The 14510-nt window shown below is 39.0% G+C and overlaps 1 non-coding gene across 1 annotated transcript; it reads left to right on the top strand.

Annotated features, from left to right (window-relative positions):
- The first annotated feature begins 597 nt into the window (after window positions 1-597).
- Window positions 598-704, top strand: LOC121229802 (small nucleolar RNA R71). Its single transcript, XR_005927758.1, has one exon. It is a non-coding gene; the product is annotated as a small nucleolar RNA R71 (small nucleolar RNA).
- Window positions 705-14510: the final 13806 nt, after the last annotated feature.

Raw genomic sequence — 14510 nt, 5'->3', positions numbered from 1 at the left:
CAATTTGTGTCACTTTCTTGCTCAACTAAAATATTTATAAGCCATCTAGTAACAGTTCTCACGCTCAAGGCCCAATACTTCTAGACCAAAAATTCGGGGCGTTACACCCTTGGTTACTCCAAGAAAAATTTGGGTGGTTTCGCCATGATAGGTTATAGAAATTGGATTGCAGCCCTTGCCTTCCTCGATTTTGGTTCTCGTTACCTATGTAATATACGGATTTTGGGTTCGATGAACATTCTTTGAACAACTGTCCTTCCCCATAATAGACAGGCTATATTTTCAAATTGATTTGATGGTTGTGCTACAAAACTATTAGGCCCATTAGTAGTAAGATTTTTTAATAATGAGGATATTGATGATACCTGAGATGCGAGTGAAGTAAGAGCATCTACTTCATGTATTCCAGAAACTCGTCTTAATGATGCTGCTCGATTGGTTGGCCATTGATAATTGTTGCTGGCAATTCTCTCAATGATTTCATAAGCCTCATTATAAGACTTAGAAAGGAGAGCACCATTAGTAGAAGCGTCCAGTACCATCCTTGTGTAAGCATTGAGACCATTATAAAATGTCTCACGTTGGATGCAATATGGGATTCCGTGATGAGGGCACTTCCGTAATAATTCTTTGTACCTTTCTCATGCCTCATACAAGGACTCATCATCCATTTGTTGGAAGGTAGTGATCTCGTTCCTCAACTTAGCATTCTTGCTAGGCGGGAAATACTTCATAAGGAATCTTTCTGCTAACTCTTGCCATATGGAAATTAAATTTGGTGGCAATAAGTTCAACCAGGCTCGAGTTCTATCGCTTAGTGAATATCGGAACAACTTCAATTGTAATGCATCTTCGGGTACTTCGACTATCTTGAAAGAATTGCTCACCTCCATGAACAATCTTATGTGTAGGTGAGGATGTTCAGTAGGCATTCCACTGAATTGGCCTACTTTCTGAAGCATCTGGAACATGACTGGCTTCAGCTCGAACTATTGTGCCTCAATTTCGGGTCTCCTAATACCTAGATTAAGATCATGAAATACTAGCACGACATACTGTATTAAAGCTCTATCCCTATTATCTGTAATAAAGATAGGATTTTGAGCAAGGTTTGCTCCGTTTCCTTGATTCAAATTTTCGAAGTTCATTTCTTCGGTCTTTCTCGGACATGTTTGTCTTCTTCGCTGTTGAAAAGTTCGTTCAATCTTAGGGTTTATAGGGAGTAAATCAATAATTCAGTCAATACTCATAAACACCTAAAATAATCACAAAAAAATTAATTAAGTTACAATTTAAACAAAAAATTAAATCAAAATGCAAAACTAACAAATTCACAAATAATGACTTTTTAGAACAGTCCCCAGCAACGGCGCCAAAAAGCTGGAACAATGGAAATGTGCAAGTGTACATAATAGCAACAAGTAATAAAGTGACAAGTAAATGCCGAGTTATCGTACCCATAGGGACTGTGAAAAGAATTATTTATGAATGATGTTTGAAACACTTTGGTGAAGAAAAATATTTTGTTTGAAGAGGGTGATTAAAAACTAAGATTTTAAACTAAGTAAGTAAATAAATAAATCTCAAATGCACGATTTCAAAATACGATTTTAATCAAGATAACATATCTGTGTTAGATTAATTACATTTCATAACTTAGAATTATTAAACTCATGTAATATTGTTACGAATAAATTCATGGAAACTTGGTAATTTGGTAACTTATGAAGATACTCACCTACCAAAATCCATTCATGTCTTGGACATATCCCTATGTCAATTCAATCGATTAAACAAATCTTAATAGGAAAATATGTTATTGCACATATATACTTATTAAATTGAAATAATCTCTTAAACATATCCCTATGTCAATTCAAACAATTAACTCGATTTAATAAGCACATAAAAGACTATGTGAGGTAACAAAGTATCCTTACCTTGAAACAGTTTAATCACAATAATCTTGCAAGTTATGCAAGGCAAATGTATCATCAGATACTATTGCTAATTTAACCTTCAGCTACCTTAGATGATTAAACATGCACTGATTAAGTACTGTGTCTATTTATTACAATTTCAATCTGTTTAAATAATCAATTCATTAGTTACCTAACAATTGTAATGCAAGAATAACATAGTCATGATTTTACTTAATCAAGCAATTTACCGAGGCCTATAACAACATAAACACAATTTTAACAATTTAAGCAGGCAAAATGCAATCAACCTAACATGAATTTAATTTAAGCTAAATTGACTAGATTAGCCATTCCAACAACTTAAATATTCATAGATATGTTCATCATAACAACAAAAAAAACCTAAAGAGATAGGGAACAAGAATCAAATCCTGTGTTTCTTCGTGGCTTCACTAGCTTGTTCCGTTCTTCAGTCTCTGTTGTCCTCATTAATCAAAGCTGCTATGAAAACTTCAATGTTGCTTCAAAATGGCTAATGAACACCCCTTTTTTGAGGGGAGAAATTGGCAAGTGAGCAAGAGAATTTAGAACGGAAAAGAAGAGAAAAAGTGAAGACTAGAGAGGAAAGATGTGAATGAATTGAGCTGTGTTGAATGATCAAACAAAGAGGGTTTTATAGCTGAATATGGCTGCTAAAATTAGCTAAAAATAGCAGCCAAAGAGCCATCCCTTGGCTGGCCACACATGTGGCAAGGTTGATGGTTTCAACTTTGCTAAATTTGGCTTGTGGCATATCTACAAAGCCCCCAATTGTTGAGGGGTTTGAATGCAACTTGAACAAGTCTTTGAGGGCCTCTTTGCAAGCTTAAATAATCAGCTAATAAGCTAATTTGGGTCAGCTCTTGGGATGATTTTGGGCTGTCTATTTCTTGGGCGGTTCGGTTCACTCGGTTTAGTTCAATTGGACCACTTTTTCATAATTAATTAATAATAATTTATGAACCCAAATTAAATTGGATATAAATTAAAATTAATTATATTATAATTAATACACATAATTTTGGACCGTCTTAGGCTAAAATTTAGTTCCCCTTGATACTTCAAATTGCTTATCGATTTTGTGCTTTTAGTAGTGTCTGTTGAGCCATTTTTCGCCCTTTGTGCAAATCTACCGAAAATAACAAAAATTCATCAAAAATAATTATAAAATTAACTAAAATTCAACATGTTCATATTTTAAGTGCACTTTAATTATCTTATAAAAATTAATTATTTTTTGATAAGAATTTTATCAAAACTATATGATTTTAAGTTAAAAAGGGTATGTAAAATTTATGTGTTTCCAATAGCATATGTCCTTACAGATTCTCGTGCCTCAGATCTAAATGTAGTATCCTTGGTAGTACCTCGACTACCACCAACATTGTCAGGATGACGGGCTGGTCTGCCTCTCGAGACAGGATTACTAGACTTTGGAGCTGGTTCTATCTCTTTTTCAACTCTTTCTAGATAGTCTCTGAGAAAATGGTCGAGTGAACCACATCCAAAACAAGCTCCACCTCTAGACCGACATTCCCCATAATGAAATTTGTTACAATGTTTAGATTTCAATTTTGGATTACCAACACTACCTACACTGGTTACAGATGGAGATGAAGACCACGGTTTAGAACGCTGAGAGCCCCGCTCTCTTCCAGAATATCCCGTAGAGGTAGTTACATGATCATAATACTCTTATAATTTCTTAGAAGCAAATGATTGTGACTTATTCGCAGTTATTTTTTCTCGAAACTTGAGTTTCTCTTTCAGCCTATTTCTTTTCTTTTCCCAAATTCTTAACTATGTGTGCTCGGTCGGCTAACACCGTAAATTCCCTTATTTCGAGTATCCCGATCAATAACTTGATATCTTCATTTAGGCCCTCTTCAAAGTGTTTACACATTTCAACCTCGGTTAAAACCCATTCTCTGGCATACTTGCTCAACCGAACAAGTTCTCATTCATATTCGAATACAGTCATGTTTTCTTGTTTGAGTTTTAAAAATTCTTTCTTTTTCTGGTCCATAAATCTCTAACTAACATATTTCTTCCTGAATTCAGCTTAGAAGAATTCCCATGTAACATTCTCTCTCGGTACCACTAAAGTTATTGTATTCCACCAATGATAAGTTGTATCTTTCAGTAGATATACTGCACATTTCAAAAATTCAGCAGATGTACAGGATAATTCATCAAAAACCCGGATAGTATTTTCTAGCCTAAACTCAACCCTTTTCTGAATCATTACCTGTGGTAGCTCTAAATTCTTCTGCCTCATGCTTACAAATTTTATCTATCAGAGGCTTACGAATTCTAACAAGTTTAGCATCCTGTGGTACTTTAGGAATCAGTTGGGGAGCAGGTGGCAGAGGTCGTTGTATAGTAAGGTCTGTTCTCAGATACTTGGTAAACCATTCATTCATCATTTGAAAGAAGGCTTGTTTTGCCTCCTCACTTTGGCCCTTAAACACGGGCCTTTCACTACCAGACGCAGATGCAACTCTTTGAACTGAAGTTGAAGCATTGCTCTCAGCTTCCTCGGATTCAGCTCTAACTCAGTTGGATAACATTACTATATGAAAAAACACATTTAAAATGATCAGGAGTCACCACATTATCACGATTCATATAATGGCATGTATAGCTAAACTCATGTTTATTATGTCAAATTCGAGAATCGACTAAACCGTAGCTCTGATACCACTAAATGTAACACCCCTAACCCATATCTGTCATCGAAACAGAGTTTCGGAGCATTACTAGAACTTTCAAAATATTTTTCAAACAAATTATGTAAATTACTATTCATAAGTCGAGAACATTCAAAACATCCCTTGATTGGACCCTTGAGGCCCAATACGAGCATTAGAATCGAGTCGGGACTTAATATGGAACTCTAAGAATTTTTCGTGACATTTCAAAATTTTTCCAAGGTGTAGGGCTCATATGCCTGTGTGGTCTAAGGGACACGCCCGTGTTAGAGGCCATGTTCGACCCCGTGTAACTCTCTGACTTGAACACATGGCCATGCCACATGCCTGTGTGCTAGGCCCTATGGTTAATTAATTTAATTCAAAATTATGTGCAGGTTTCACATGGCCAAGACACATGCCCGTGTTCTAGGCCTTATGGCACACACGGCTGAGACACAAGTCCGTGTCTCTACCCGTGTGCTCAATTTTGAACATTCTTTTTCTCAAAATTAAGGTGCAGGGAACACACGGCCTAACCACATGCCCATGTTACTAGGCTGTGTGTCACACACAGTCTAGACACACGCCCGTGTGGACAAAATGAAGCCATTTCTAGCTTCATTTCTCACCCAAAATTTCACCCAAGACCTACACTTGAACCACGCATCCAATACCAACCAATCCAAGCATTCGAATTAAACAATTTCCATCGTTCATCATGGCATACCATTACATGCACATGTGTTTATAAACTTACCTTGGATTAAGTTAGGCAATAACATCATTGAACACATATACTTAACGTATCACATATGATTATGTCATAATAACCTACTTAATCATACCAAAATAACCATTACTAGCCATTCTAATGGCTAGGTTACAAACATCATTAACATGCCACTAATGGCCAAGTTGTCCTATACATGCCATTATACCAAAATGTTTTTTTACTATGTATACCCCAAAATAACAAGTTGATAATGTGACGATGCTCTAATGATCCTCCAACCTTTGCGACCTTTCGAGCACTATAAGACAAGGAAAATAAAATGGAGTAAGCATTACAAGCTTAGTAAGTTCATATAATGAAAAACTAAACTTACCAATCGTGTTATTTAAATCTAAGCACACAATATCATGTTTACCATCCATTGGAAATATTGCCTAAACACATGCATTCAATCAGACATGTTAGTCACCAAAAATACTCATAGCAATCAAGTAAACATTGATGAGCTCATCATGCAATATTCTTTCAAGTCATTATCATTCCATCTCATAATTCTCATACCATGTCAAGAGTTTTATGTCCGTTGAATCATTGAAATTTCGATGGTTGTTCAAGTAGTACACTCAAGGTGTACGGTTCCATAATCCGTCAATTCTTATTCGAGGGTACCCATTAGGGCACTCCCTCAAGGAATATACTCTTGAACCATATATCATATAACAGGATTACCAGTCCAAACTAAATCCTTTATATAACATATGCTCAGAAGAGCTCAAGTAGGATTACCAGTCCAGGCTAAACCCTAATCGTAACATACACTCAAGAGGTATTATATCAGGATTACACGTCTAGGCTAAATCCTTTCTATGACAAGGTTAATAGAATTACTCGTCTGGCCTAAATCCTGTCCGCAACAAATGCAGAACCTTATTTGTTTCGAGAAAGTGCATATAATCATCAGAAATCTAATATTCTGTAACACCCCGAACCCGAGACCGTCACCGGAGTCGAACACGAGGTGTTAATAGACTTTAAAAATTTTCCAGACACTGCCAATCTGCGTAGTAGTCGCTTTAAAAATCATATCTTGAGTTCAGAAACTCAGAATCCAGTTCCGTAAATTTTCCCTGAAACTAGACTCATATGCCCATCTACATATTGTTTTCTAGAATTTTTGGTTGGGCCAATTAGTACAGTTTATTAGTCAAAGTCTCCCATGTTACAGGGATCGACTACACTGACCTTTGCGCATTACGACTTGGATATCTCCCTGTACAGGGCTTCAATACTGATGCCGTTTGTTTCTATAAAAACTAGACTCAAAGAGGAATCTATACATATATTGCTTGACTCCTAATTGTCTCTGGTTAATTTGTAATGAATTTCCAAAGTCGGAACAGGAAATCCAGAAACCGTTCTGGCCCTGTCTCACGAGAACCTGAATATCTCTTAACATACTGTCTGTATGATTCTTTCGTTACTTTCCTATGAAAATAGATTCATCAAGGTTCGTTTACATAATTTATTAACTATTTAATTCCATTCCTACAATTTTTAGTGATTTTCCAAATCTACATCACTGCTGCTGTCAGCATCTGCCTTTAAGGTAGACTTTACCTATTTCATGGTTTCCATGATTCAACTAGCCCTTTTTGCATAAATAGCACAATTTATGATAGTGATTAACCATTCCCATGGCCAATCCTTGTCAAGCATATCCACACCAAATGATTATAACATTATACTCAAACACATATAAGCCATTTTCGCATGGCTATCCAAAATTATACAAGTCCAAAGGGTCCACGACCCACAACAAACGGGTAGTCCTATACATGCCATTTCGAAGTTCAACCAAAATTGTACCAAAAGGGGGGGCTTTGATAGTGTGGGCGACTTTGACTTCAAGATCCCGAGTCCGATAGCTGGAGAACCAAATCTATAAAACAGAGGAGCAATGAAACGGAGTAAGCAATTTATGCTTAGTAAGTTTTGAGCAAGGAATTCCAGCACAACAAAAGTATAGCATTCATATAGCTAAACGGATAATTTCATATGCACAAATTTTCGATATCATACTTGATTCACATTACCAACCCTTATGTACATACACAAAAGATCAACTTAGCCAAAGGCCGGTAGCTCGTTTATCAACTGAGCGAATACTTATTTGTAAGGGCTCAACTAAATTCAAGCACATACGAAACATACCTCAATGTTGGGATGTTCCTAGAGTATTAACTGAAATTTTTACAGCAAGATCATTCATTCCCGAATCACGTACCTTCGGAATTTAACCGGATATAGCTCCTCGTTCAAATGCCTTCGGGACATAGCCCGGTTATAGTAACTCGCACAAATGCCTTCGGGACTTAACCCGGATTTAGTAACTCGCACAAATGCCTTCGGGACTTAACCCGGATTTAGTAACTCGCACAAATGCCTTCGGGCTTAGCCCGGAATTAGTATCTCGCACAAATGCCTTCGGATCTTAGTCCGGATATGGTCACTTAGCACAAAGCCTTCGGGACTTAGCCCGGACATCATTCAAATAACCATGCACATTTAACAATAAATCATGGCACATTCGTATTTCATTTTCGTTAGCAAAACTCAAACACAAGACACTTATCATTCTTGTAATTTCGGCTCAATAGCCACACACAAAGAGCATGATTTTGATTTGCTTAAAACATGATCTAATCAAATCTTAATTTAAGCTCTCTTACTCAAGAACTTACCTCGGGTGTTGTCGAACGATTCCGATAGCTATTCGACCACTTTTTCCTTCCCTTTATCGGATTTATTTCCCCTTTGCTCTTGAGCTTAATTAAACAAATAAATTGATTTAATCATTTGAGCATCGAAAAGAGGAACACAAGGCACTTAGCCCATATTTATACATTAGACATTAAAGTCACATATGTACGGAATCATGAATCAAACTCAACATTTTAGCTAATTTTTTCCCCCCTTGGCCGAATATGCATGTCTATTTTGGGGCCGATTTCAACACTTAATACATTCTACAAGTATGGTCACTTGTATTGACTAAACACCCTTTTGTTTCAAGTTCAAAACTTGGCTAATACACACATATATACACTAGTAAAGCATCCTCTCCCTTTCCATCAATTTAACACATGTATTACTTATTAATATACAAAAAAATTATATTCGGCCTTAGCACACAACTTGCTAGCCGATTCTTCTCCATCTAGCAACCAATGCACATATGTGCTCACTCAAAAATGCTAAAAAGAAGATTCAAGAATCATCAATCCACCATCACATGCATCATTACAAAGCTTTACACTTAGCATGCAAATGACATCAACACAAATCCACCTTAGCCGAAACTTAACTCATCTTCATGCCTCATCACCACAACATCAAACATCAACCAAGAATGATGCATCCATGGCCGAGTGTCATTTCCATCACATAGCAAGATTTAGACCATGGGCTAGGTAGAACTCAAGCTAACAACTAAAACATGCATGCATCTCATGGAACATCATCAAACATACCTTAGCTAGCTACATGCATGGCCGAACCTCTTCAACCTTTCTTCTTCCTTCCTCCTTAAAATTTTTGGCCAAGGATGAACCAAAGGATGAGCACTTTTTTTTTTGTTTTTCTTTCTAGTTTAGGCAAAATGGGCGGGGGAGAAACAACCACACACTTTTTTTGTTTTCATCATATTCCCTTTCATTATTTAATTTCCATGCTCATTATTTTATTTTTTTTCCACCCATGATGCACCAACCCAACATGTCTATGACATGTCTTGCCCATCACACTTGGTCTACCATGCTTGTCATGGCCGGCCACTACTAATAGGGGGGAAATTGACATGCAAGTCCCCCCTTTTTCAACATGCACTAATAGGCCCTTATGCTTTGACCTATCACATTTCAAAATTTTCTCACATAAGTCCTATTGACTAAATTCACATGCAATCGACTAAATCGAAGCTTGAAATTTTCACACATTCATAATTACATATTCTAGACAATAAATATCACATTCAAACATTTCGGTGACTCGGTTTAGCGGTCCCGAAACAACTTCCCAACTAGGGTCAATTTTGGGCTGTCACAACTCTCCCCCACTTAAGAAATTTTCGTCCTCGAAAATCTTACCGGTAAATAGGTTTGGGTATCGTTCTTTCATCGAGCTCTCGGTTTCCCAAGTAGCTTCCTCGATCCCGTGTTTGAGCCATAACACCTTAACTAACGGAACCCTTTTGTTTCGCAACTCTTTCACTTCACAAGCTAGGATACGAATCGGTTCTTCTTCATAACTCAAGTCAGATTGAATTTCAACTTCTGAGGGATTAATCACATGTGACGGATCGGATCTATAACGTCGAAGCATCGAAACATGAAAGACATCGTGAATCTTTTCAAGTTCAAGGGGCAAAATCAATCTATACACAACCGGACCAACTCGTTCGGAGATTTCGTACGGTTCAATGAATCTCGGGCTCAACTTGCCCTTACGGCCAAATCTGAGTACCTTCTTCCAAGGCGAAACTTTAAGAAACACTTTATCTCCCACCTGATATTCAATGTCCTTTCGTTTCAAATCCGCATACGATTTTTGACGATCTGTGGCTGCTTTCAGACTTTCACGGATTACCTTTACTTTCTGTTCGGCATCCTTAATCAAATCAACTCCGAAAATTTTACTTTCACCGAGCTCGGTCCAAAACAATGGTGTACGGCATTTACGACCGTACAAAGCCTCGTAAGGTGCCATCTTAATACTTGATTGAAAACTATTGTTGTAAGCGAATTCAATCAAAGGTAAATACCGTTCCCATGAGCTACTGAACTCGAGGATGCAACATCTCAACATATCCTCAAGTATCTAAATTATCCGCTCAGATTGACCATCGGTTTGGGGATGAAAAGCAGTGCTAAAATGCAGCTTGGTACCCAAAGCTTCTTGAAATTTCCTCCAAAATCGCGAGGTGAATCTCGGATCTCTATCCGACACGATAGAAATAGGTACCCCGTGTAATCTCACAATCTGAGAAACATACAATTCGGCTAGTTTATCCAATGAAAAATCCGTACGCACGGGGATAAAGTGAGCCGACTTAGTCAGTCTATCAACAACAACCCAAATCGCATCCTTCTTACTTGCTGACAATGGCAGTCCGGACACAAAGTCCATTGTGACTCGATCCCATTTCCACTCGGGTATCATGATCGGCTGAAGTAATCCTGAAGGCACTTGATGTTCCGCTTTCACTTGTTGACATATTAAACATCTCGAAACAAAGTCGGAGATGTCTCGTTTCATACCATGCCACCAAAACCAATGTTTCAAATCGTTGTACATTTTCGTACTCCCCGGGTGAATTGACATTCGGCTACAATGGGCTTCGTTCAGAATCATCGAAATGAGTTCCGAATTCCTTGGAACACACAAACGACTTCTGAACCTTAAACAATCATCATCATCAATTTGAAACTCTGATTCCTAGTTCGGAGCACACTCAGCCCGTTTTGCAACCAATTCATCATCAACTTTCTGGGCTTCACGAATTTGATGAATCAATAATGGTTTGGCTTTTAATTCAGCTACTAACACATTGTCGGGTAGAACAGACAAGTGCACATTCATCGCTCGTAAAGCAAACAATGATTTCCGGCTTAAGGCGTCCTCAACCACATTAGCCTTTCCCGGGTGGTAATCAATGACAAGCTCGTAATCTTTCAACAACTCAAGCCAACGCCTTTGTCGCAGATTTAAGTCTCTTTGAGTCATCAAATATTTGAGACTTTTGTGATCCGAAAATACATGGCACTTTTCACCAAATAAGTAATGTCGCCATATTTTTAAAGCAAATACGATGGCAGCTAGTTCAAGATCATGGGTCGGATAATTTTTCTCATGTGGCTTTAATTGTCTCGACGCATAGGCCACCACTCGACCTTCTTGCATCAATACGCAACCCAACCCAAGTAGGGATGCGTCACTATAAATGACAAACTCTTTGCCCGATTCGGGTTGCACTAAAATTGGAGCTTCAGTCAAATAAGTTTTCAGTTGATCGAAACTTTTCTGACATTTCTCCGTCCATTCGAACTTAACATCCTTTTGAAGTAGCTTCGTCATTGGTGTGGCTATCATCGAGAAACCTTTTACAAATCGTCGGTAATAACTGGTGAGCCCCAGGAAGCTCCGAACTTCGGTAATATTTCTTGGAGGCTTCCAGTTAAGTATGGCTGAAATTTTGCTCGGGTCAACTCGAATACCCGATGCGGATACCACATGACCCAAGAAGCTAACCTCTCTTAACCAGAACTCACACTTACTGAACTTAGCATATAACTGCTTCTCCCGCAAAATTTGCAACACTAGTCTCAGGTGCTCAGCATGTTCGGTCTCATCTCTTGAATAGACCAAGATGTCATCAATGAACACAACTACGAACCGATCCAAATATGGTCTGAAGATCCGATTCATCAAATCCATAAATACCGCAGGGGCATTAGTGAGCCCAAACGGCATCACTAAGAACTCGTAGTGACCATATCTCGTTCTGAAGGCAGTTTTGGGTGTGTCCGAATCTCGAATTCGCAACTGATAATAGCCCGATCTCAAATCTATTTTTGAGAACACTTAGGCTCCCTTCAGTTGGTCGAACAAATCATCGATACGCGGTAACGGATATTTGTTCTTTATCGTCACTTTATTCAGTTGATGATAGTCAATGCACAACCTCATGGTTCCGTCCTTCTTTTTCACGAACAATACGGGTGCACCCCAAGGTGAGAAACTTGGTCGAGCAAAACCTCTATCCGTCAATTCTTGCAACTGAGCTTTCAACTCTTTTAACTCGGTTGGAGCCATACGATACGGAGCCATCGAAATCGGCGTAGTCCCAGGTACAAGCTCAATACCAAACTCTATCTCCCGAACAGGTGGTAAACCCGGTAATTCTTCAGGAAAAACATCCGGGTATTCACAAACCACTGGCAGAGATTCGGGTTTCTTTTCTAATTCTTTGTCATCAAGTACATACGCAAGGTATGCTTCGCACCCTTTTCTTACATATTTCTGGGCCAACATTGCTAATATTACAGCTGGCATCCCCTCCAAGTCCGTAGACTCAACTCGGATTACTTCGTTATTTGCGCACCTCAAATCAATAGTCTTGCTTTTGCAATTCACAACCGCATCATGCGCGGTCAACCAATCCAAACCAAGAATAACATCAAATTCATCAAACAGCAAAAGCATCAAGTCCGCCGGAAAACAAGAACTTCGAATTACTAGGGGACATTCCTTACACACTTTGTCGACAAGCACGTAACGACCCAAGGGGTTTGACACCCGAATTACGAACTCAGTAGACTCAATAGGTAAAGTCTTACTGGATGCTAAGGTTTCACATATGTAAGAATGAGTAGAACCGGGGTCAATCAAAGCAATTACATTAGTATCAAAGAGAGTAAAAGTACCGGTAATAACATCAGGCGAAGAAGCATCCTCGCGGGCACGTATAGCATAAGCTCTAGCAGGCGCACGAGCCTCGGATCTGGTCGTAGCATCTCTAGATCCTCTCTGACCACCACTAGCATTGCCCGTATTTCCAGATGGTCTACCTCGAGCAGTGGTAGCACCCGGTTTCCCACTCTGATTTACATTCTGTTCAGACAACCTCGGGCAATCTTTAATGAAGTGGTCAACTGATCCGCACTTGTAACAGGAGCGGTCAGGGAATCTACAACTCCTCGAATGCCATTTACCGTAATATCGACATTTCGTTCTGTCTCGACGTTCATTCCCAACACTGGCGACCGAAGTGCCTCGTGTACCCACAGGGGGTCGATCACGATCTCGTCTAAAAAGGCCCGAAGTGCCTCTCGACCAGCCCACATCATCTCGAAATTTCTTCGATGCCTGTTGAAGAGACTTTCCCGAAGATCTTTTACGAAACTCTCCAGTTCCCACATCAACTTTTTGTTTTTCTTTTCTAAGCTCTTCGGCTTTGCAAGCTCGCTCGACAAGTACTACGAACTCTCGTATTTCAAGAACGCCAACGAACATTTTTATATCTTCATTCAGCCCATCCTCGAAGCGTTTACACATGATAGCCTCGGACGAAACACATTCCCGAGCGTATTTGCTAAGTCTAACAAATTTTTGCTCGTAATCAGTAACCGACATGGAACCTTGCTTAAGCTCAAGAAATTCCTTCCGTTTTTGATCAACAAATCTCTGACTGATATACTTTTTCTGAAACTCAGTTTGGAAAAACTCCCAAGTTACTTGCTCTCGGGGCACAACAGAAGTCAGAGTACTCCACCAATAGTAGGCAGAATCACGTAGCAAGGAGATAGTACACTTTAGGCATTCATCGAGTGTACAATATAGCTCATCGAGTACCCGGATAGTGTTGTCCAACCAAAATTCAGCTTGCTCGGCATCGTCGCTATCCGTAGCTTTAAATTCAGTAGCCCCATGTTTTCGGATTTTGTCAACTGGGGGCTTATTTGACCTTATTTGGTCAGTTACTAGAGGTATTGTAGGTTCGGGGGTTGTATTAGTCGGGAAGGGAGGTTGTGGAACAGCCGTATTAGTTCGAATGTATTGGTTGAACCAATCATTCATCACGCTATAGAAAGCTTGTCTAGCTTCATCATTCGGGTTACTAGCATTAGGTTGAGAGTCCGCCGGCGCTGTCCCTTGTGCGGGAGCAGGCGCTACACTCTCAAGATCATCAGCTACCTCCCGGTCGGGATCGGGATCCATTACTATAAATAAACACATTTACAATTGTCAGAAATCACCACACTATCAAGTAATCACATAAAATGGCATGTATAGCTAGACCCACCGCATTACGGTAGTCCTAGAATCGACTAAACCGTAGCTCTGATACCAATCAAATGTAACACCCCGAACCCGAGACCGTCACCGGAGTCGAACACGAGGTGTTAACAGACTTTAAAAATTTTCCAGACACTGCCAATCTGCATAATAGTCGCTTTAAAAATCATATCTTGAGTTCAGAAACTCGGAATCCAGTTCCGTAAATTTTCCCTGAAACTAGACTCATATGTCCATCTAAATATGTTTTTCTAGAATTTTTGGTTGGGC

The sequence above is a fragment of the Gossypium hirsutum genome, chromosome A05 (genome assembly GCF_007990345.1).
Source record: "Gossypium hirsutum isolate 1008001.06 chromosome A05, Gossypium_hirsutum_v2.1, whole genome shotgun sequence".
Classification (NCBI taxonomy): Eukaryota; Viridiplantae; Streptophyta; class Magnoliopsida; order Malvales; family Malvaceae; genus Gossypium; species Gossypium hirsutum.
Note: the sequence above shows the minus strand (reverse complement) of the source record. Positions and strands in the feature narration are given on the sequence as shown.